Below are 22,759 nucleotides of genomic sequence, written 5' to 3' on the forward strand. Positions count from 1 at the left end.
AAATAGATATCCCAAAAAGACAATCACCTTGTGGAATTACAGCATTTCATTTTTGTGAAAGATAAATGTCTAATGACCTTTGAACAAGACTAAGAGTGTTCAGCAACACTAGCGGCTCTGTGAGGCTTTACTTACACACAGCAGTGAGCTTAATGCTAGTATCCACATGCTAACATGCTCACAATGACAATGCAACACTAACATGCTGATTTTCAGTAGGCTGTTTACCATGTTTATCAGCTGATACTTTTTGGAATGTCATCCATTTCAAAGGTATTTGATCACATATCAAAGTATTGGACAAATGAAAATTCTGACCTGATGATGGCAGTAGATGAAAAGTTAGTGAATCACCAAAGCCATTACAATTAATCCTGAGAGAAACATGAATGGGTATACCAAATCTCATGGTAATCAGTCCAATAAGAAATTTCACTTAAAACAAAAAACATCACTGTGTCACAAGAGGAAACATCAGAGGATCAACAACGTCAGATTCTGGGACTCCAGAATCCTAAATGGATGTTGTAATATTTGGTTACTGTACATCCAAACTTTGACTGCTGGTGGGGCTAGATCAAAAGTCAGAGGATTACCAACATCATCAGGATTCATCCTCTGGGAACTATGAATGTCTGAACCCAATTTCATGGCAATCCATCTGATAGTTGATGAGATCTTTAAGTCTCAATCAAAGTAGTGCACCAACCTTAAGCCACACCGCTCACATGGCTAAAACCCAAGGACAAATACAATGTATAATATAACTTTTTAAATGTTGTGTTGAAATCAAATGTAGCAATAATACTGTACATGAGAGGCACACACTGGGGCTAATGCCTATCAATGTTTGCGGCAGGATAGAGCTTTAATTTTGGTTTTACTTATTCATTTACTCTACAAATGTTCCAGCTATTAGTCCATTATGTTCCCCACTGGGTCGATTCCCCCACCACGATCATCCTGTCAGTCAGAGCCCTGAAAAGAGAGCAGAGTCCTGTCAGCTAACTAATTATCTAGAGTGGAAATCTGCCTTTAGAGTGCTAGTGTTCACATAAGGTAACATTGACATGGTTTTACTTTTAACCACTGCCTCCATGCAGTAATGACTTAGTTCATTTGTACATTGTGTTTCATTAAGATGCAGTGATTGGATTACAGCTCTTTGTTGATTCATGTGTGAAACTGTAGAGGTTGCTTAAAGTTTGGAGACTTGGTAAAGTAAAGAAGTTTAGGGAACAGAGTTTGCTTTGATATTAAAACTGGGCTTGCATTGTGTTTTCCTGATTACAGGTATTGGTCCCCAGAGTTCAAGTTATTTGTTTGTACTTCCTTATTTTCAAAATGTTGCCAATTTATGAGGAGGTTTTCTGCGTTTTCTTGAGTTTTGTCTTTTTGAATGTTTTCTTAGGTTGCAGTGAGCTTTGAGCTTTCAGAGCCACCACGGACTTCACAGTGTGCATCATGTACATTTGGTAATGCTTCAGTGGTTTGCACAAACTGAAAATCAGATTTAGTATGCATCAGAAGCCGTATGTTAAAAGATAAGAAATTAATATCTCACCCATCACATGCAGGAGGAAGTTACTTCATGGCTGATGGAAAAGCTTTTCATATTGAGCTGGTAGAAAAGTAAACAGGGCTCTAAATGCATGTTAGAAAGCCTTCCTGTTGCTCGGTTGCTGGGCCTAATTAGTACAAATGCAGCACATTTAAACTAGGAGAAGACTGCGTTTCCTGTGCATGCGCCATGTTCTATTAATATCAGAATGCACATTTATCTCTACACACAGTCTGTCCAGAAGCATGATACTAATACACAGAATCACATGCACTTAGCTATCCTTTGTGTAATGTAATCAGGATTAGTGTTTATTGGTATTTGTGTCCTTTCGAGCTTGTCTCACAAGTTTGTGCAAGAGCCTGAACTCTGACATTCTGCTCACAGATGTATGAATGTCACCCTCTGCCTTTTGGCACTTTCACTCCATGACAGCTGAGCAAGTGAGCAGGAGAGACAATGACAGAGACAAAGAGAGAGTTAAAGAGAGTTTCTGTTTAGCACAGTGATCTAACCTGTCCAGAGGCCTCAGTATACCCTTTACTTCTGCTCTCTATGGAGACAAAAGTTTTGAGCGATCACTTTTAAACATTTATTTTCTGACAGTTGAAACTTACATTCAGTCTGAGTCTCATTCTGTTGGAAAAATGAAATGCCTGAACAATGCTGGGGCTGCATACTATCATGGGGTGACGTGTCAACTGACTGTTATGGATTACTGTCTAACGGGTGTGATGTAGAACAACTAGTCTGATGGAAGGAGTTCTTTGGTGGGCGGAAGTAACACAAAGGTGAGTTATTATGGACATTATGGCCTATCCAGTGAGAAGTCTGCCTCAAGCAAACACCACCTTGCTAAATAACTTTGAAAGTGGGTAGACAGAGGTAAACCAAATATGCTGTATGCTTAGCAGCAACAGGAAGACCCTGCTCCTTTGTGTCTTTACATATACAGGTGCATGCAGTGAAAACACCATTATCATGGATTTGCATGTGAAAGGATCACTGACAATGGGGTTCAAAGCACAATCCAATAGATTTGGTGAAGGCATGACTGCAGCTGCCTGTAGTCATAAGTAATTGACAGTAGGTTTGGAGCTGAATCTTGAATACGGTATTCAGTAAAGCACAATTAGTGGGTTTTATGAATATTTATTTTGTACAAATATTTTTAAAATTATTTGTTTTTGGGATTCATATTTCTATTGCTGAACCATTTCATCAAATGGAAATACTGTAGCCTTGTTATTTTGTGCATGACTTTATAAGAATTTCCCCAAAATGACTAATTTTGTCACATGTCTTTGGAAACTTTTGGATCTCCACGAGAATTAAAAGTAGATGTTTGTGTGTTTGAGCAATGTTGGCTGCACAGTTTGTAATGGCAGATCAGCCAGCAGGCTGCTTGTTAAGGGATGCACAGCTATATACATGTCTTGATGCTAGAGCACACCTCAATATGGTAGCAGACCAAGTTCATTCATTCACGATCATCATGTTCCTCCAGGGGTTAGGTTATTTTCAGCAACATAACTCTCCCTAGTGCACCAGGAACGCTCCAAGGAACTTTCTGGTGAAATGACATTCATGATCTGGCGACCACTGTACCTTGTTGTCAGAACTTGACCTTTTGGATGAACTAGAGCTTATCATTCATATGAATGAGCATCCAACAGCCCTGAGTGGGTGCACATACTGTAGCATTGATGTTTTCATGGTTCGCTTGTTGAGTTGCTATTACAAAATATGGCAGCTATTATGGGGGATTTTGTAATAAATATGTATATTTTGGTGGGATTACAGTATTTAGTTAGAAGTCTGTGTATACATTTTCCGCAGTACGTCTCACATGGAGAGTGCAAACACACAGCAAAAAAAATTTTTTTTTTGTTTTGTTTTTTTCATTTTGTTGAATTTTACATAGTTAGAGACAGAGAGAGATAAACAGCTACTTCAAAATTGCTACACACCATCAAATTATCTCAATCATGATTATGCATCAGAGCAGGATATTAACCAAAGAGAGAGAGAGAGAGAGAGAGAGAGAGAGAGAGAGAGAGAGAGAGAGAGAGAGAGCAAAGTGAGCAAAGTATAATTACAGTCAGTTTCAACCTTTTTCTTTTTTCCATCATGGCAATCAATTCTGCATTTTAACAGTGTGGTCAATAAGCTTAAAAGAAAACTACAACTGACAAACATAAAGCGTGATTAGAGAATGCCCTTAATAACACAACCCCACTTACACACTGTGTTTACACAGGCCTTCAAATAGCATATAATTGAACATTTCAATTCAAATAGCCTGTAGATTTTGGCATTGTTTACACATTTGTTTACTCTGCTGGCTGTCAGTCTTCAAATGCGACATATCAGAAAATGTGGAAAATAACTGTAAATAATATTGTCATGTGACTGTAATGATGCAAAGGACATTTGGGGGGCTTTTGGGTTTGGCTACAGTTATTTTGAAAATAATTACAATTATACCTCAACATTAATGTGAAGAGTATGCCTGACTAAATACTGTATGTGTGTAAATGAGATGAATTATGTTAAAGAACATTTGTAAGTGACATTCAGTCATCTGAACATGTGCACATGAAGTGGTCTTTATATCTGTGTATGCTAATGATCATAAATAGAGTTGGTATGTGTGCAGTATGTATGTCCACATCGCCTATATCATGTTCCCAGCTCAACACTGGTGAATATTGATTAAGAGTGCCCTTACTGTACCTCCATCTCAAACAAACTGAGAGAAAGATAGCCCAGACAACAACATCTCAGGTTATCCACTTTCTGATACTCAGCAGAACTGCAGTTGACTTCTTTTTCCTCACCAAGCCTGATGGCCATACTGTAGAAAAGAGCATTTATTATATATTTATTTAATTTATTTCATTTGAAAGGGACAGTGCACAGTTCAAACATAAATGTCACCATTTGATGCACTGTACCGGATCATAGCTGCAAGCTAATTCGCATCTGTAGTCCCTTGGCAGGTCAAAGCAAAAAAGGACAAAAAAAACCAAAACAAAACAGCACAATAACAAACAGTACAGAGTAAAAACAGCATGCAAAGTCATACAAAAAAGAACACACAAGACCTGAAATACAAAACTGCACACAATAGCACATCACAAATATATGCTTGTCAAAAGTTTAGTTTCAAAAGTGCTTATAGAGCTGCAGCTCCTTACATCGTCAGGCAGGGTGCTCCGCTGATTTGTGGTTGTTACAGAGGAAGCTGACTGCCCAAATGCAGTGCGGCGAAATGGTATAGTGCACTGAAAATATAGTATAATATAGTAATAGAGTATAATAATATATTTAAAATATTGAATGCTGACAGGATTGTGGTGTGTTAAAATAAAACATTCGGCTCTATAAATGTATCCACTTGATCTTTGATCTTGAGCTTTGAGGAAAGGGTTGCTTTCTGTAGCCTATGGTTTTGGATGTTTAGTTGTTTTGAAAACCATATCTACAATACCATTTGACATATTGGCCAGGGACAACAGACTAGTTATTTTTTGACAAACAGTGTTAATACGTTACTTAGTTACACATTCATTAAAGAGTAGTATAAGGGATTACAATTTGAAATTCAGTACATTACATTTACTAATCCCAAATAATATCCCACTCCCATTGTTCCATACTACAGAAGCCCTGCACATGACTATGCATTAAGAAGTCAATCTTGGCTCTATGGATGATTAATAATTGCAGTTCACATACCAAGTGGGATATGTATGTGTTTGACAAGAGTACTCCAAAAGAGCTGAAAAAAGATTCAGGTATAACCTAAAAATATAGCATTCCTCATGAAAACAAGCAGACTGGAATGTAATCTGGCTTCAGTTGAGAGCCATGACAGCCTGTTATGCATGTCAATGACACTGGTATGGTATGAAAAGTGAAGAACAAGTCTAGCAGCCTTATTCTGAGCAAATTAAAGTTTATTGAGATTTTTTAGCAGCAACTGTTCAGTCATACGGTCCATATTATCACAGCTAAAAAACAAGTGAAAATTAGACTTTTTCTGGTGATGAGAAACACAACTCCAAAGGGATGCCTATGTTTTTCTGTGTCTGATAACTAGGAAATGTCTCACTGCCCCTACTGCTGAAGCCAGGGTTATAAACCTAGCTGCCTAAAATGCTTACCCACACCTCTCACACCCCACAAGCTATTATGAATACCTTACATTAATGTAATCACTGCCATGAGGCCATGCAAAGTACCCATCTGTTTTTATTGTGAGTGGCTCATTGTCTCCATTGTCTCCTTTAGCCTAGGTGTTCATTTTCAGTTGGTGGATCAGTCTACATCATGGCGTCAGCCAAATCATTTAGAGCCATCATCTTATTTCTACATTTTAATTGAAGACTTAAACTCAGATTATACTTTTGAGACTGTCCTCCCAAGGAAAACAACAAAATCATCTTAAGCTAGCGCCCCAAAATGATGTTTACATTCAAGTGACAGAAGCTCATTAGCGACTGCAGTAATTATGATGGGAGCAAAGGAGGAAATCAGGTTGCATTGTTATAGAGCCACAAATTTTGCATAGGGAGGAGGTTGGGGTAGATGGATGGATCAACAAAACATCAGACTTTAACATGGGAAATCACTGTTTCCCATTTCCAACCATAAATCAACATTAAGGCTGTTTACACTTGGTTTTAAAATGCATTTCGATGATCCGAACACAAGTGGTGGACACGTCACTGTTCACACCAGTGTCTATCATGCATCTCCAAGGTGTCCAGCTGACCACTTGTGTTCAGATTTCGCTACTGCCTGCGTCACAGTTATGCACAGTTATTATGTCAGTCTATCACCAGACAAACACCAGATTTGTTTCACACAGGCTAGAAAGAAGGCTAGAAGAAAACAAAAATGTTTCAAGGACTAATATACATGTACAGGCTTCTCCAACTGTTGAGATTGACAGGACAAAGTCACTTAGTGTTGGTGCACTGTCATCAACTCACCCACCACGTCCTATATTGATGAGGTGTTTACTTGTTATGTCATTATTGGGGACGCATCAAGATGCATTAGCATTTACACAACAAATGATATATGATCATATGTGTCCCAGACCACCTCCTCAAGTGGTTTAGTGATGAGATCACAATGCGTCTTGGTGGTCATTTGCACTTGTATTTAGTGCTGTCCACCTGTGATCTGATCACCCAAAACACATTCTAAAAGTGTAAAAGTGTAAACAGGGTCATTGTTTTTACCATGACCACAGTCTTCCTGTTACCTTAACCACTAGGTTGTTATTGTAACCATGACAACAGAGGTCCCCTAACCTTGAGGAAGTAGTCACTTTAACCCAAACCACAATGTTTCCCTGACCTTAACATAGTACTTATTTTAACCCATTTTTCAACTGTAATTTGTAACAGTTTTGGAAAGCACAGACATATTATCTAGTCCATGTAGCTGTGAGGGACCGTGGGAGATAAATTGCCTCACATGACGTGTCTGCAAGTGCATCAGTGAGCCAACATATTAATTCGAATGGCTTTTATTGCAATCATGTTTCTGGGTTGACTTTATATCTCTGCATTGATGCAAGAGATGTTGCATAAGCATGTAATCTTTTAAAGCTTGTTCCAGTCCTTATGTGAAGAGACATGATAAAATGAACCAAAAAGATTGTCAACTCTAACCGTCAACTCTATTTTGACTTTTCTCCCTCTTTTGCACATTTTAATCATTAGACCAGTCTACACCTCCAGTGATTTCAGCTGTCTCAACAATCTGCATGAGTACCTTGTAGACCTACACAGCTGGATGGGTTCAAAAATGTATGTATGTAAAAGACAAAAATGTATCTAAATTGGTCTTTTGGGTCCACATCAGTGGGACCCAAAAGTTACTTTCAAATGTGATACCTGTATGTAAGAGCAAAGTTGTTTTTATTTTTTATTCTTTTCAAAGCCTTTATTTGGTAGTGGAAAGTACAAAGAGACAGGAAACAGGAGAGAGAGGTATGACATGCAATACATGTCGGTGGTTACAGTTATGTGGTATGCGTCTTAACCATGTAGGCTACAGGGGCATCCCGCAGACGTGTGTGTGTGTGTGTGTGTGGTTTTTTGTTGTTGTTTTGTTTTGGGTTTTTTTGGCTTTTGCAATTTACAACATCTGATGAGCAGGTTAAAATTGTTGCAAAGTTGTGGTTCCTAAGCTCAAGAATTTTCTCAAGGTGTTGACATATTTTCTTAACGTATGATTTACATATACTTTTCCACTTGATTTTATGACTGTTTAATTTTACTGTTGCCTCTAATTACCCTTTTACACCTGCAATGTAGAAAGCTGTTACAATGTTTTTGTCTGTGGCAATTATATACATCATACTGTGCTAAATGCAGCCTACCATACTGGTTAACTGTTTCAGCTTCAGCTTTTACTTTAGAGTCAACATCTAAATGTTACTGACCATTTTTAAAGTGCAGGAATTTTTCACCTAAATTACTGAGCATACATGCCAGAGATTATTCATGATTGTCAAAACAAAAGTTAAAGAAGTAGATCTTAATGAATCACTTTGTGTCACAATTATAGAATATAGAACAATTATAGAGTTCTTTGTTTTTAACTCCAATAATGGTCTGTATTTATACTAACTGACTCTGTTACTTGTCGGTTTCCTAATGGGTATGATTACATTTTTATGAAGCACTGTCAAAATGTCATGCAAATCTTGTGATATCACAAGATTTTGTCCTAATGAGAGATTTTTGCTCATGAGAATCATGACTGTAATCTCCTCAGCGCAATTTATACAAACCAATACTGAACTGTCTTAGGGAAAATATAATATCATTTTCAGTTTGATTATAATTTCAAAATGATATTACATGCATAATTGTCATCCAACAGCATCGATATATACGATTATCTAACAAGTTTACAAGTTATCTGTGGTCAAAACAACATGCATGACACTTTAATGGCTTTGATTTAACCCAGAGTATGAGGCAGACTGAAATTCAATCTATAGTAAGCCACATTCCTGGCCTGATGTGAGATTTCTGCTCTTAATCCCAGAGCAGAAATAAAGATAGATGATAACGTAAAGGTTGCCTTTTTAATTGAAACAGAAACCTGACTGTTGGAAAAGTATTACTTATAAAAATACAGCAGTTTGCTCAAATATACTATATTTAACTACAGCTGTGCTATAATATAAATCAAAGCTGAAACACAAACCAAAATAGCTAAAATGTTGACTGTGAGGGACTGTAGAGTGGATGTACATAACGAGAATGCAAAGCAGATGTACATATAGTTACACTGTCGGTCATGTCAACATCACCATAGTGACCCTTGCATGGATGGAGTCCACAATGACCACTGCCAGAAAGAGTCATTGATGGGGGGGGGGTGTATAGCTCTGCTGACAAAAGGAGAATCAATAAGCGATTATGTGGATATGGCACAGTATGATGTTATCACCTCTCAGCCATAACACACTATGCATTCACAAACACAGTAAGCTCACACAATACGCACAATTTCTTTTGTTACAATTGAACACAATATGCTCAAAAACAGGTGCAGGTGAGTAGAAGGAGAGTAGTCTCAATGAAAATGAAATACTTATACAGTATGTGGACCAGCAATCAATGCAATGTGATGGATCCCACTGTTGTTTTGTTATGGAGACTGCCTTGAAACCCCAGGACCACCAAAATCCTCGCAGGCTGCAGCCACGGGTCTTTGCACAGTTTGCTTTAAAGGCTCGCCTAAGTCCCTCCCAAAACACAACCAACAATGGCAGACTTCTTCCCCTCCCTCCTGGGTACTGATTTCACATTCACGTCCATTATGCATGAATGTCAATGGATGCAGTGAATCAATGCAAAACAGAATAATAAATCATGTATTCCATGGGTTCTTCCTCCCTTAAGCAATGCAGGAGAGAGAGTTGAATGCCACAGCCTGCTTGGCAAAACAAGTTATTTTGATGGGAGGGCTGGCCTTATAGTTTGTACCGAGGAAATGTGGATGTTCCTTTTTCAGGTGGTGGTGGTTTTGTACAATTGCAACTGGTTTGTTAAAGCCTCAGACCAGGTAAACCGTCTTGGCGACAGTGGGTTGGCAAATAACTGATAACATATGAACACACAAATGCCTCATTGTCTCACCATCCTCAGTGCATTTTGGATATCTTCAGTAACTTACTTGAGCTTCAGAAAATGATGAGGGCGTGTGTGCCTGTCTAGTTCTGAGCACACATCAACACGTTTCACTGACAGGCAGAAAACAGAGAAGAAAGGGAGATGCAGAGAGTGGGTGGAGGGTGAGCTGTAAGGGGGGTACAGAGCAGGAGATACCCGGCGGCTGACTGCTAGTATCATGGGAGTTCAACAAAGTGCAGCATGGCCCTCCAGCTGGAGTACAGAGAGAAGTGTCTGCATTTGTGTGTTTGTGTGTATGCAGGTTTGTGTGTCTTTTCAGGCTTGAACACATTTGTCCCTGAGTGCATGTGTAAGTTGATTCTCTCTCTATTGATGTACATGCCAGCATGCACGAGTGTGTGCGTATACAGTAAGTGATGTATGCGTGTGTGTGTGTGTATGTGAAGAAAGAGAGAGACAGAGAGAGAGAGAGAGAGAACACAAGGGGTGGCAGGTGTGAGCTGTGGACCGCAAATGAGGCCACTGACTGACGGCTCATCTTTGTGGCTAGTCTTGTCCCAATTTATCCTCTCTCCCTCTCCCAGACTTCAAGCCCATTTTCACTTTGATGGACAATATGTCCTACTTCCCTGCAACACTTGGTTTCTGTATAATTAAATGTCAAATAACTGTTACCCATCACTTGGACCAAAAATGTATTATTTGTGGCGAATAGAGAACTAAATCTGAGATAGAGAAAAAAGTCTATGCTTTTGCATTGATTGAAATATTGAGGACAATTGGACAACCCTTGTTGCAAAGTTAGTGTCTATCCAAATTCCAAATCAAAGCTTAAACTTTGCTTGCTAGAAGGCAATGTCAAGCAGCTGTCTATACTTAGAGCTTCAGTATTTCACTTCTAAAGCTACATTTTGAGTCCATATTATTTTGTTGGGATGATGTGATGTAGAGTGAAGATTAGAAATAAGTTAGGGAGCAAATCAGTATATTTTTGGACGACGTACAGTAAACTATAGGACACATACAGACGGTTGACAAATGACAGGAAAAAAACAAAGTCTTAGTAACGTGATGCACCACCGCAAGTCTCCAGAACAGATGCTCCTTGGCTTGCTTCATCAATTCTGCAAGTCTCTGCTTGAGGGACTGGGAGTCATTGGAAATCACTTTTTTTGATAATAGTGGTGGACCAACCCAACCCTAGATCTGGTGGCTGTGTGGGCCATAGCATATGATTCACATAATTTTTATGCCAATGATTTAATGACCCCTCGTGCCCTGTATGGAAGCATCTGTATTTGTTATGTTTCTCCAGTCATTTAGATCTTCTTTCTTTTTTTTCCTCAATTGGTTACCTGGTTGTACTAATGACTTCTCTGCTTATACTGGATTCTTTCAGGTGAACACAAAAATCTATCAATTTAGTAGTCTGGTGGTGGGCCACCACTCATTAATGCATTAAACTGAGGCAAAAAAACACTCAAAATGCTCTGTAGAGTTGAGGGGGGCTGCAGAGCTATCTGTTGACAACACATTTCACATTTGACAAAGTCATTTGATCCATTGTTAAAGTCACCCTTCACTCAGAAATGTGCTTGTCTTTTTGTTCCTTCGGTTGGATATTTGAGCTTCACTGTGCAGAATGATGTATGTGCAGAGACACTAGGCGACTGTTTTCACATTCATCTGCTGAGAGTGGCGAGTTTCTTTGTGCTCACCTTATATCTGAGATTAAGGTGTGTACCTAAGAGCATGATTTGTGACATCACATCATCATAGTTTGAAGTCAATATTCTACTTACACAAGTGTGATGTGGAAGCTTGAAGCCTCCAGTGCACATACACTGAGAATGGACTTTTCAGTGAAGTAGGAAACATCTTGTGTCCAGCAGTTAAACTTTTGAAGTTTAAAACATTTGCATATTCAAAGATTCTGGAATTTTTAATGAGGGAGCAGGAGATGTCATTTTAAGGATTTTAGTGATATAACTGAATTTCTTTTGTGGAAAAAACATACTAGACACAAATTATTATCCAAAGAAAAGTATTTTATATTCATCTGTATAAAACCTGTCTGGAACTGATCTTTAATATAAAAAGATAACTCCACAAGGACAACGGTGTCCTTAGCCGATATTACTGTCTGTCAGAGGCTGTAGCAGGCTCAATTTTAAAGCTAGAGTAAAGATTCTGGTATCATATGAAACTAGATGACCTAAGGCATCCATTGGTCCCAACCATCTCTAGTTTGTCGGGAATAATGCTCCAAAGTCAGGCTAAACTTTGTTGAGGGAAAAACTGGCATGGCCTTATTCAAAGAGGTCCCTTGACCTTTCACTTCAAGATATCTGAATGAAAGTGGGTTTTATTGGTACCCACGAGTCTCCCTTTTACAGACATGCCCACTTTATGCTAACCATGCGTTTTTTTTTTGCATACAGTATAAATGTTTTTTCGCCTATTCTAAAAATGGTGCATTTGAATATTTCTGCATACTCGAGTCCCTAAACAGTCTTGGAATTGCATAAATTTGGTCTGACTGGAAAGCTGAGACTCTTGTGGATTCAATGAACCCAATTGTATTCATGATGTTAGTCCCCACATTATCCATTTCATTGTAGTGACACCATTTTTTGAAACTTGACCTCACTGTATAAAATGATCTATTCTGACCTCCAGGATAATCACAGCCTCATGAATCTTTACAACCATAAGCTAGAGACTAGGGGTGTGCCCGAATACAAATACATTATTCAGGAAAGCACAAATAGTGGGTTTTGTACGAATATTTGTTTCATACAAATATTTTAAAAATTATTTGTTTTTCGGAAGAAAAAAAACCCATGTCAAATACCAACGCACGGGGTGGCTACATCATTTTCTCAGTCTCTCTCCTCTCCTCCACTGTTACATCTATCAGAGGTAAGTCCCAACGGACTCTCCATAACCTGTTGTTCCCTTCTCCTTTCCACAAAGTTAGGTTGTAAAAAATAGGCAATAAATGAAAAGTGCAAAGCAAGAATCGCCTTTGAAGTTCTTCTACATGTTACATGGTGTGCTGTCTCTGTGTTATGGGTGTATAAATAGTCAGAGGTCTGCCTGCAATGAGTCCATGAGTAAAGTTTTAGCTCAGTAGTCAGCACAGTCGTCTATGATCTGGGAGACTCCAGTTCCTGGTGTGGGGACCTCCTTTGTAAGGTAATTTATTCATGAACACTTATTGTAACACTTTGATTTTCTAAAATTAAAAGCGTAATAAAAACGAAAACAGGATTTTTAAGCCTCTTTCCACTTTTATTTGAATACAAATACAAATAATTTTGCTGCCTCAACAAATACAGATACAAATACAAATACAAATACTGGGCTCTCTGCACATCCCTACTAGAGACCTTTTGTATTCAGAGGATGTATGGCTTTCCTAGATATAATGACATTAAGGAGTTTCTGAGCAATTTCCAGAACAGAAGTGCTCACTATCGAATCATGGAAAAATGCAATTCTTACAGAAATCTCCAAATGTCAAAAGTTTTTGATACCAAATCGCAGCATGAATTTTTCTGTGGTGTTCCTCAAGGTCTTGTTGTGTTAATGAGGTATTTTGGAGGGATTTTTGACCTTTTTTTTTTTTAATCAATTCTGATGGTGGTCAAAATGGTTAAATTTTGCACCAAATACATGTAACAAATGGTATTAACCCAAAAATTGCTTAATGAGACATAATTGAGTATGGGAATGGCCATCATATACTTCCATCATAATGTTCTAAGCCTTTATACACTCTAAACTTTCAAAATTTGAATAGGTGCCTAACCAAAACACAATATTTATTATAGATTTATGACTAGAAAAACTTGACACACAGTGCTGAGCTGCATCTCAAATTAATCTTTAGGTTCCCAGCTTTTAGATGATGTATGTCACTTCTACGTGGCATATGCTGCGATCCAACCCCAACCCAAATAAATAAAAATGGGCCTATGTTAAGGAGGGGGAGTAGGTTAATATTAAAATATTCCCAGCATTGACATGGCAGTTACATTTGAACTGATTGCTAATGTATTTGGCTACTGTATGTCTATTAGGTCTTTCCATTATAGCTGCTGTATGAGCAGCATTTTTGGTTTTGTTAAACTTTTTCCATGTAAAGTATCTTCACCCTTTTTTTATTCCACAACAGAAACAAGTGATATTCTTGCTATCTGAAGCTGTATCCTGAATTTCACATTTGTTTATTTTATTGTTTTATTTCACCATGTAGTCATATCTTTCAAGAGAGACATGTAAAAGAAGTAGCATCAATGAGAACTATGGTTGGAGACAGACACTGTTGGTCCAACTTTTTAAACAGTGGAAAATGTGCAAATACAAAGTTGAAAATGCAAAGCACAATCTACCAGTGAAGCACTGAAAGTAAGAGTGTCCAGTAGCATTTCAACAGTGTCTGAGGTTCATCTGAAAAGACTGCAGCTGAACAAATAGGTAGTTTTGTACCAATGTTTTAATATGCTTTGTATGGGAATGTTAATAGTACAAGAGCTGACAAATGAATTGGACTAAATCACTCACCTTTTTCCAAAGAAGTAGCATGCATCACAAAGTAAAGTAATGATTTATCAGACAATAATCTTAGTGCTCTTGAAAGAACTACTTATCCACAAACCCTTTTCTTTTTCTTTCATGGGATACTTCTTGTATTTAAAAAGCATTACTGTGAACCAATGAAAGTGCATCTTACCAAAATAGCCTAACACTTGTGTCTTCTCTTAATGCAAAACAAGAATCAGCGTCCCTCCTTGTTGTGAGTAAATGCAATCATCCCACAAATGCTTTACATTTTTAATGCTGTGCATCCTGCTCTGCTGTTAAGCATTTTCTCCCAGCCAGCCTTTAATTTTTCTACTCAAGACTGTGTGGAGAAGCGTTGTGTCTGAAGTGAGATGCTGCGTGTGTCTGTGTATGTATGCACATCAAGATGCAACACAGTAGTAATGTTGCTACGTTTGAGATACTCCACAAAGATGATGTAAACAAAGGTATAAGGCAACAGCAGATGCACAGTTTAATCAACTGTATTGCCTGTTGCCATAGTGCCTATATGCAAAATATGCTAACACAACACACATACAAGTGCATTTGTAAACAGGTATTGAACCATACACACAGGATGATCATCACAGAAATTCCACATTCAGTTCTGTTATAGTCAAAGGATCATAAACATATTTGTACACAGTTTCAGCTCCCCCTCCATGCACACACATGCCGGTGCTTTATCAATCGAGGGAAGTGCAATGCGCTCTGCGTCTAATTGAAAGCAAGCAGATGGTTGTGGGCTTTCATAAACGAAACTCAACATCAGGTGCTGAGACGTTTTGAAGATCCCGTCAGGGCCACGATGAGGAATGAGAACAAATCTCAGTTCCGTTAGATGAGCCACAAGCATGCCCACACCCATGAGGGAGCCCCCAATCGATACTAAAACAGTGAGAACAAGTCCAGGCCAAGACACAAGAGAGTGATAATGAGAGAGGAGACAAAGAGGATGGGGGAGAGAAAGCGAGGATAGGGGGAGAAGGAGAGAGAGAGAGAGAACAGTCAGGTGAATGGGGAGAGAGCAGTAACAATTAGAGAGAAAGAGATTAGAGACTAGAAGAGTGGGTGAGAAAAAAAAAACAAAAAAACAGGCTTTTGGCAGGGGCTCTGCCTCTGAGCTGCATGGCTGAAAATTCTGAATCTGGCAATTTAATTGTTGTAAACTGCTTTAAACAATTGTTCATTTTGCCTGGAGAAGTGTGACATAATCAGAGCTACAGACCAGTGAAAAAAACAGTTGAGAGTGGATGAAGACATGTGCATAGGGAAGTGACATTTAGCCTTCTAACATCACTTTAGAAACTGAATTGCTTTTCTTAATGCCCTAAATTCTGATAAGCATAAATCCTGATTCAGTCCCTGACTAAGTGAATACATATTTTTAAAAGCTGGAATGAAAAATGATCATGCCAAAGTATAAAACGTCTGGATACTGATATAGACAGCCACAGGTTAAGCTCCAGTGCACTCTTCTCTCTTTCCCCTGGAAGTTTGGCCTTTGATCGTTATTTGGTCTTATATCTAAGCTTGCTGCTGTGGAGGGGTAGTTCTTGGAGCAGTACACTGCTTATTAGATTTTGCAGGAGGAAGCACTCTACTCTTCCTGAAAAATGAGGATTAAATCGTCCTGCAGGAAAGGCTGAATTGTGCCTCACTTGATGTGGTTACACAGCCGGGAGTACATATCGTGCCTGGCACAATGCACTATGGATGGGTCCCTTATGGGCAAGCTAATGTGGCTTCTTATCAACATTTGATCTAAATTGCATCATGTTCTTTTAATGAGGGTGCAATTCAGCTTGGGGGTGTGTTTCCCAGTGATTGGAAAAATAAGTCAGGCTTACACATATGTGTGAATATATGCGTGACTTTTGATGTACAGTATGTAGAAGACATACACATGACATGGGCAGACACACAAGGTAATAAAAACACTCACCAGCACATTCTATAGATTTTATTTGAAGTCTGTTGTTTAGAGAAGTTCTTGTGACTATTTCTTTTATTCTTGTACGTATTGTGAGTATAATGTTTACAGGTTTTTTTTAACTTTACTTTGGTGAACCTGCCCTCTGACAGGAGTTGGATCGACCAATCAGCTTTCTTGATGCTCAGATCCACACAATGCTTTGTTGAGATTTGGAAAGTGTGCACGTCGACTCCTTGGTGAAGCTTTTGCAACCTATGATTACTCATAACACCCTTCTCTATGTACGCCCGCTGAGACGTTTATTTGTATCTACCGAGAACCACAATTCCAGTCTAAGTACATCCTGCACTATCACACATATATACACACACTGCGCCTTTGTCAATCCACCTTTGTAATCATCAGCAGCATATAGTGCATTTAAATCTTGACAAAAAGAGTCATACATCAAAGACTGCCCAGACATTTATTTTATTTACTCCCACTAAGCACATCATCTAGCCTCATTTAGCCCCTTTAGAGAGAAACATGGTTGGACCATCATGCCATGCCAACAGTGGGCTATTCATTCTTCAGGAGGATTTATGCCTGAAGCTTTTTGGCAATACTTTGCATTGGAGATAAAGAATTGGCTGCTAGAGGGAGTGTGATCAGTAAACACAAAACCGAGCAAAAATGAGATTCAATGTGTACCACCATTTTCTGAAAACACCCCCATTTTGGTTTTTTAGCTCAACTTCAAAAGGTCTATGTGCATGTAATTTTGTGTGCACTGTACATTTGCATGTGAGTGGAAGCCTGTGGGTGTGCATGTATGAATCCAGGCCATTTGTTTGTGCATATTTATTTGCGTAATAAAATATGTTGAGCATAATCATTCTGCAACACGTTTTCATCCCACTTGACAGAACTAAGAGCTAAATAGTGCAGGGTCCAGGAGCACAAAATGCATTTAGGAATGCATGCAAGTGACAATCCATTAAACAGACATACACACAAGCTGTAAATTATCTATGCTTTCAGAATAAGCATGTTGTTAAAAAAAAAAAAAAGAAGAAGAAATTGAGATGTCATACAGTTCTACTTGTGAGCCACCTACTCAAGGAGACTCCAAGAGCCATGCATATGTTTACCAGTTGCTGTGATACTTAGCCATACCTGCCAAATGCTTATTTCTAAAAATAAGGATGGCTCTCCAGAGCCAGAACACACACACACAACACCTTCAAACTTTCTCTACAAAGTCCCTCATAGTCCTGGCTAAATATAATGGCTCCCATCTCAGGATAAACTTTCTCTAACACAGCAGATGGCACTGATTTACATTTAAAACAACAGCCTTATCTGCTGCTTATGGCTGGTGTTGGAGGAGCGACGGTTCAAATGGCATCCTTTCCTCCTCTCTTCAGCCATGCCCTGAAGGGAGAATACAGACACATCTGTTATTGACCTGCAAGCTGGCTAATGAGGAGCAGGCGGTGGACATGTATCCTGACACTGGAGCGAGCCTGTGTGTGTGTGTGCGTGTGTGTGTGTGTGTGTGTGTGTGTCTGTGTGTGTCTGTGTGTGTGTCCAAAGCTGTTGTACAGAGGAATACTGAATGGATGCTGCAGCAATGTTCATCCTCGCATCAAATAGGCAGTTAGGCCACAAGAAAAGCTACCTTGCATAAGCTGTTGAGTTTTAATCACTCACAGAAGGTTTGTGGTTTATCACAGACAGCATACTGTTGAATTACAAAGCATGCACAAGTGTGGAAGAAATGGCATAGACTTCTACATCAATCCATCAATGTTTAATGCTTTAAAGCTACATTGATTTTTTTTTTTTTTTTTTTTCACGTAGAGAAATGATTGTCTGGTAAAGTTGTCACAGCTAGCTGTCAGCAAACCCTCATCCATTTACACATCCAGCAGACACAAAGCAATATTAGCAAACATTTCCAGATGTGTTTCTGGCCACCAGGCCAAGGTAAATCCAAAATTCACTATTCTTTTAGTTGTATCCACTATATCTATATCTATATCTATATATCTATCAATACATCTATATCTATAGTTGGCTACATGCTCCCCAATTAGTCAGTTTCCAATACAGGAACCTGTCTAAGGGGCCAGGAGCCATTAGAAACTTACTTGTATTTTGACGAGGGGACCAGGAAAGGTCTAATTTCAGTTCCTTAGCCATACTCAAAGCCATAATTCCTGGTGCCAAAAATGTCCCTGCTCTGGGATAACCTTCTGATGGCCAAGGAACTATCAGGATGGACTTTGCGAGGCTCAATGTCACTGACTGGTCGAACACAAACTAAACTTGTGAGCATTCCGGTTGGGTGGTGTCAAAAATACAAATCAGCTCAAAAGTGGAAAAAGTGGCACACCACCAAAGAAAAGAACATTATATGAGGATATAATTGCATCATAGTGTTGACAGTAAGTCACTTATATACAAGACAATCAAGGTATTATTGATTCTTGCTCTAAGGAAGGCCTGTGACCGACAGCATCATGACATCTGTAAATATAAAGTACATGGTGACTTTGTATTGTTGTTTCTCTGTGTGTAAAAAAAATGTGTTTCAAATGTCACAGTTGGTTTTTTAATCCGTTATAGCACTAAATTTCTTGAATCCGCACAGTTCTTTGGATGTGAGGAACTGCTGCTTACTTTCCAGTTTAGTTCCTGTAGCTTCATATTTTCATTCACCAGTTGTTAACTTTGTCTGTCTCACTTATGATTGCTGCACAAGCTGCTGGAAACAAGGTTTATTAGAGTGAAGTTTGCTTGCTGGAAAATAAAAACAATGAGCTAAAAGAAAGTTAAAAAGCTCTGTATAGCTAGCAGGGACTGCAGATTCACATTATATTTATCTGGGAGTTGAGCAACACCGTTCATATTACATATCATCCTTTTATCAATTGTTAATACCGAAAATACTGATTGGTGCATTAATTAATTTCATCTTTGCTGCAGTCTTGGGGATGGTTAGCCAAACTGGCAGGTAGCAGTTGTTCAAGTGCACTCACAGCCACCAAACACTGCTACTTCATGGGGTGCTCTTTGTCAGAATAAAACCACACATGCATGCACATATACACACAGCCTAACACCAAAAGGTCAGAGAGGTTTTGTTTTCATCGTGAGTGATGTCAATGCTCTGTCACCCTGAGCCATTTTGAAAGTGTTGCGATACTGAGCCTCTCTGTTTTAGTGACACTTTGGTCCCGAAAGAGCCCCGAGGCTCTCAGGCTGAAAATGTATCTCTCTGTATCCAACCTACAGCTTGCCAGGACAGTTCTGTCTGGAGGCGCTTAGGGGACAGAGTAGGGGACATCTCTCCCTCTTTGTCTCTGTGTCTTTCTCTAGTTTTTGTATTTTTCTTTGCAACCAAAGAGAAATGCTCCACTTGTAACAAAACCATAATTCATCTTTAAAAGATAATCTAGGACAAAGTCGTTTAAATGCCAAGTGCCAAAAAATCAAAATAAACAGAAAACAAGTGCTAAAGTGGAAATATATGTATTCTTTATTCTTTTTATTTATTCATATCCAGTATTTTTATTACGTCTTTGAACAAAAGAGAGAGAGGGATGGGCTCATAGACTTAACAGGGTGAGTTGGATGAATAAAATGTGTAAAGGCACATGTATGTGTAGAACTGTTCTTGAAATACTGCAGGTGACAAAAGGAAAGGATGTATTCAGCTCATTCAGATTAAATAAATCTCTTAAATAGCTATTTATTACTCAACTGCGATGTTTCTTTTTTGCTTCCTTAAGTGTCTTTTCAATGGATATCACACTGTTTCCTAAGTAGCTGTTCTACAGCAGTTGCATTACAAAGGTCTTTTCTTCACAGTCCATGTAGGAAAATTATAACCCTTAAGATTTCAGTCCAGGTTGATTTGACAACACCTGTGGTTACTGGTGGCAATGACTAGTGCAAAGGTTTGCACAAACCACACATGTAAAGAGCAAATGAGGGAAGCAAAAATGCCCTTAGCAGGTACTGCTAAAAGATGCACAAGCTGAAGTGTATCTGTTTACAGAACAGCCAAACAAACAGAGAAGATTCACCAATGTTTTAATGAAGAAGAAAGTCAGTAATTGGCCTCACACCATCATGCTGTGGATAACAGCTATCTGATCTCATACTGGACTTATCATGTATTTTTCCACACAACAGCAGTAAAAAACAAATTTAAACTTTGTGACATGTTGGAGATGTGCTGGTTCTTACAAACCACAGTAAGAGCCTGTTGCCAGCTGACTGCGGCTGTTTCTTAATCCATTACCCCCTTGCAAAATTTATAAGTAATCTGTGGACAACAATCACTGAAAATGACAAGATTATTTTTGAGACATTGGCTTGTTTACTTTAAACTATAGGTTAACAAATTTTTAAGTGTGACCATTAAAAGGTATCCTCCAAATGTACTTACAAGGTAAGTGATGGTGGACAAAGTCCACTATCCTCGTTTTGAGCAAAAGTGTATTTAAAAGTTTATCTGAAGATAATATGAGGGTTCAGCCATCTGAGTTAATCAAATGAAGTGGATATCCTCCACACTGTAATAAATTTACCTTTAAAATTACAGTACACTACTGGCAGCTGCAGTTGCCAGCATTTTACCGTTTTTTACAGTGTCACCACCATAATTTACTGTAACAGTTAATTACCGTTAAAATTATTACAGTATTCTGCTATAGAAAGTGAGGTTTACAATTTTATACTGTGGCTAGACCTGCAGTAATATATTGTGTTTTTACAGTGTTGCTATAGTAATCTACATGCACAGTTTCTTACTGAAAATGTTACAGTAAACAACTGAAAACTTTTCTTCCTATTCATATTAATAAAAAACAGCTATAAATTGCAGATATATACTGTAAATGCCAATGTGTCTTCAATCTTAATGGTCCAGTAATGAGATAAGCTCAGTTTTACATTTAAAAACCCTTAACATCTAGCACAAAAGAGGATGAGACAAGTGACATCTTTATGGAACTAAACATTTATTCAGAAGCTTTAAAATATGTCAAGTATATTCAAGTATGTGTGTTTGAAAAAAATAATTTTAAAGGTTCATGCCCTTTCAAAGGGGGTCAATGTAAATCTGTTAGCAAAATTTAGTCGTGAGTTTGAACAGCAACTGCTTTGCAAACTACTGTTTAAAAAAAAAAATAAAAGCACAAATAAACAGATTGCAGGATACGCAATTTGTAATGCCTTCAAATGTCCTCTGTTATAATTGGCAGAAGGTCAGCATCCAGGCGACAAGATCACAGCTCACTGAGTGAGAAAGAAACAAGAATGACAAGAGTGAGAGAAAGAGAAATGAGAGAAACATTTTAAACAAGAGGGAAAACTAATTTACCTTTATGAAGTGACATTCAGTTCTTCACAAGAGTGATAATGAGGATTCACTGTGAGCTTGTTTGTCTTCTTAAGCATTACTCTCCCCAGTTGGTCTCTGTTCCCCTCTCAGGGTTAATCTCAATGAAGTACCTGAAAACAACATGCAACATATCACCTATTATGTCCCAGTTTTTAGTACAACATGGCAACAAACTACAGTATATTTGGGGCAACCTCACTACAGCTTAGAAACGCACTTGAGTTGAGCTAAAATAACCAATATAACCACTCTGTCTTTTGGGGCTCAGCAGCAAACATATCTTCATCAACTTGGCTACATATTTGAATAAACTTCAATTGTTAACTTAGATAGTAGGCTATTATTAATTATGAAATGCAAGTGGGATAAACAAGGTGTAGGTATCGACCAGGCTGGCCTAACGTTAGCATTCACTGATGCGTACTTCAAGAGAAAACAGTCATCCAAAATAATCTTTAAACTAGACTTGTACGCTGCAGTGAAAATAATGTTTAAATACTGGTAATTCAAACTTCCAACTGAAGAACATCACCTGAAAATGCTCTCTTGTGCCTGCCAGGTGCTTAAGGTTAATGTTCGCTAAAATTAAATGTAGTCGCTAACTGGGTAACCAGATGCACAAATTTAGTTCTGTTTTCTCAGTACGATGTTATTGACCTTTTGGTCGACAAAGGAGGATAAACCATGCTTGTATGATGCTGATGGCTGCATGCGGCTTCTGTCCCTCCGTTACTGCAGCAGCAAAAATGAAAATACTGTATTTTACCATCAAATCTTATAGTAGCCTACTGTATTGTCCAAATTGGCCAAGCAGTTGTTGAAATAATGCCCATGTAGGTGATTATGCTAATGAATGCTAGTTATGCTAATTACATTATTGCCCAACATATGCAAGTTAGCATCCAACAGTTTCTAAATGCTGGGGACCCATACTGTATATTTCTAACATAAAGCAAGGGGAACTCAGTATTTCCGGGTTCACAATAGGACTCTATCGGCTGGCAAATAGATTATACTGTTAATGTCTGTTCTTGGTTTTGGTTCCAAAAAGCATCAAAATTTACAATATTTTACCATATTCGGAAAGAACAGTACCTTACTGT

The 22,759-nt window shown here is 38.4% G+C and overlaps 1 long non-coding RNA gene across 1 annotated transcript; it reads right to left on the reverse strand.

The window, feature by feature from the left end:
• Window positions 1-21,304: 21,304 nt before the first annotated feature.
• Window positions 21,305-22,303, reverse strand: LOC121907676. Its single transcript, XR_006098928.1, has 3 exons — window positions 22,189-22,303; window positions 21,636-21,766; window positions 21,305-21,550 (listed from the first exon to the last, which is right to left on the reverse strand). It is a non-coding gene; the product is annotated as an uncharacterized LOC121907676 (long non-coding RNA).
• Window positions 22,304-22,759: the final 456 nt, after the last annotated feature.

The sequence above is a fragment of the Thunnus maccoyii genome, chromosome 11 (assembly GCF_910596095.1).
Source record: "Thunnus maccoyii chromosome 11, fThuMac1.1, whole genome shotgun sequence".
Lineage (NCBI taxonomy): Eukaryota > Metazoa > Chordata > Actinopteri > Scombriformes > Scombridae > Thunnus > Thunnus maccoyii.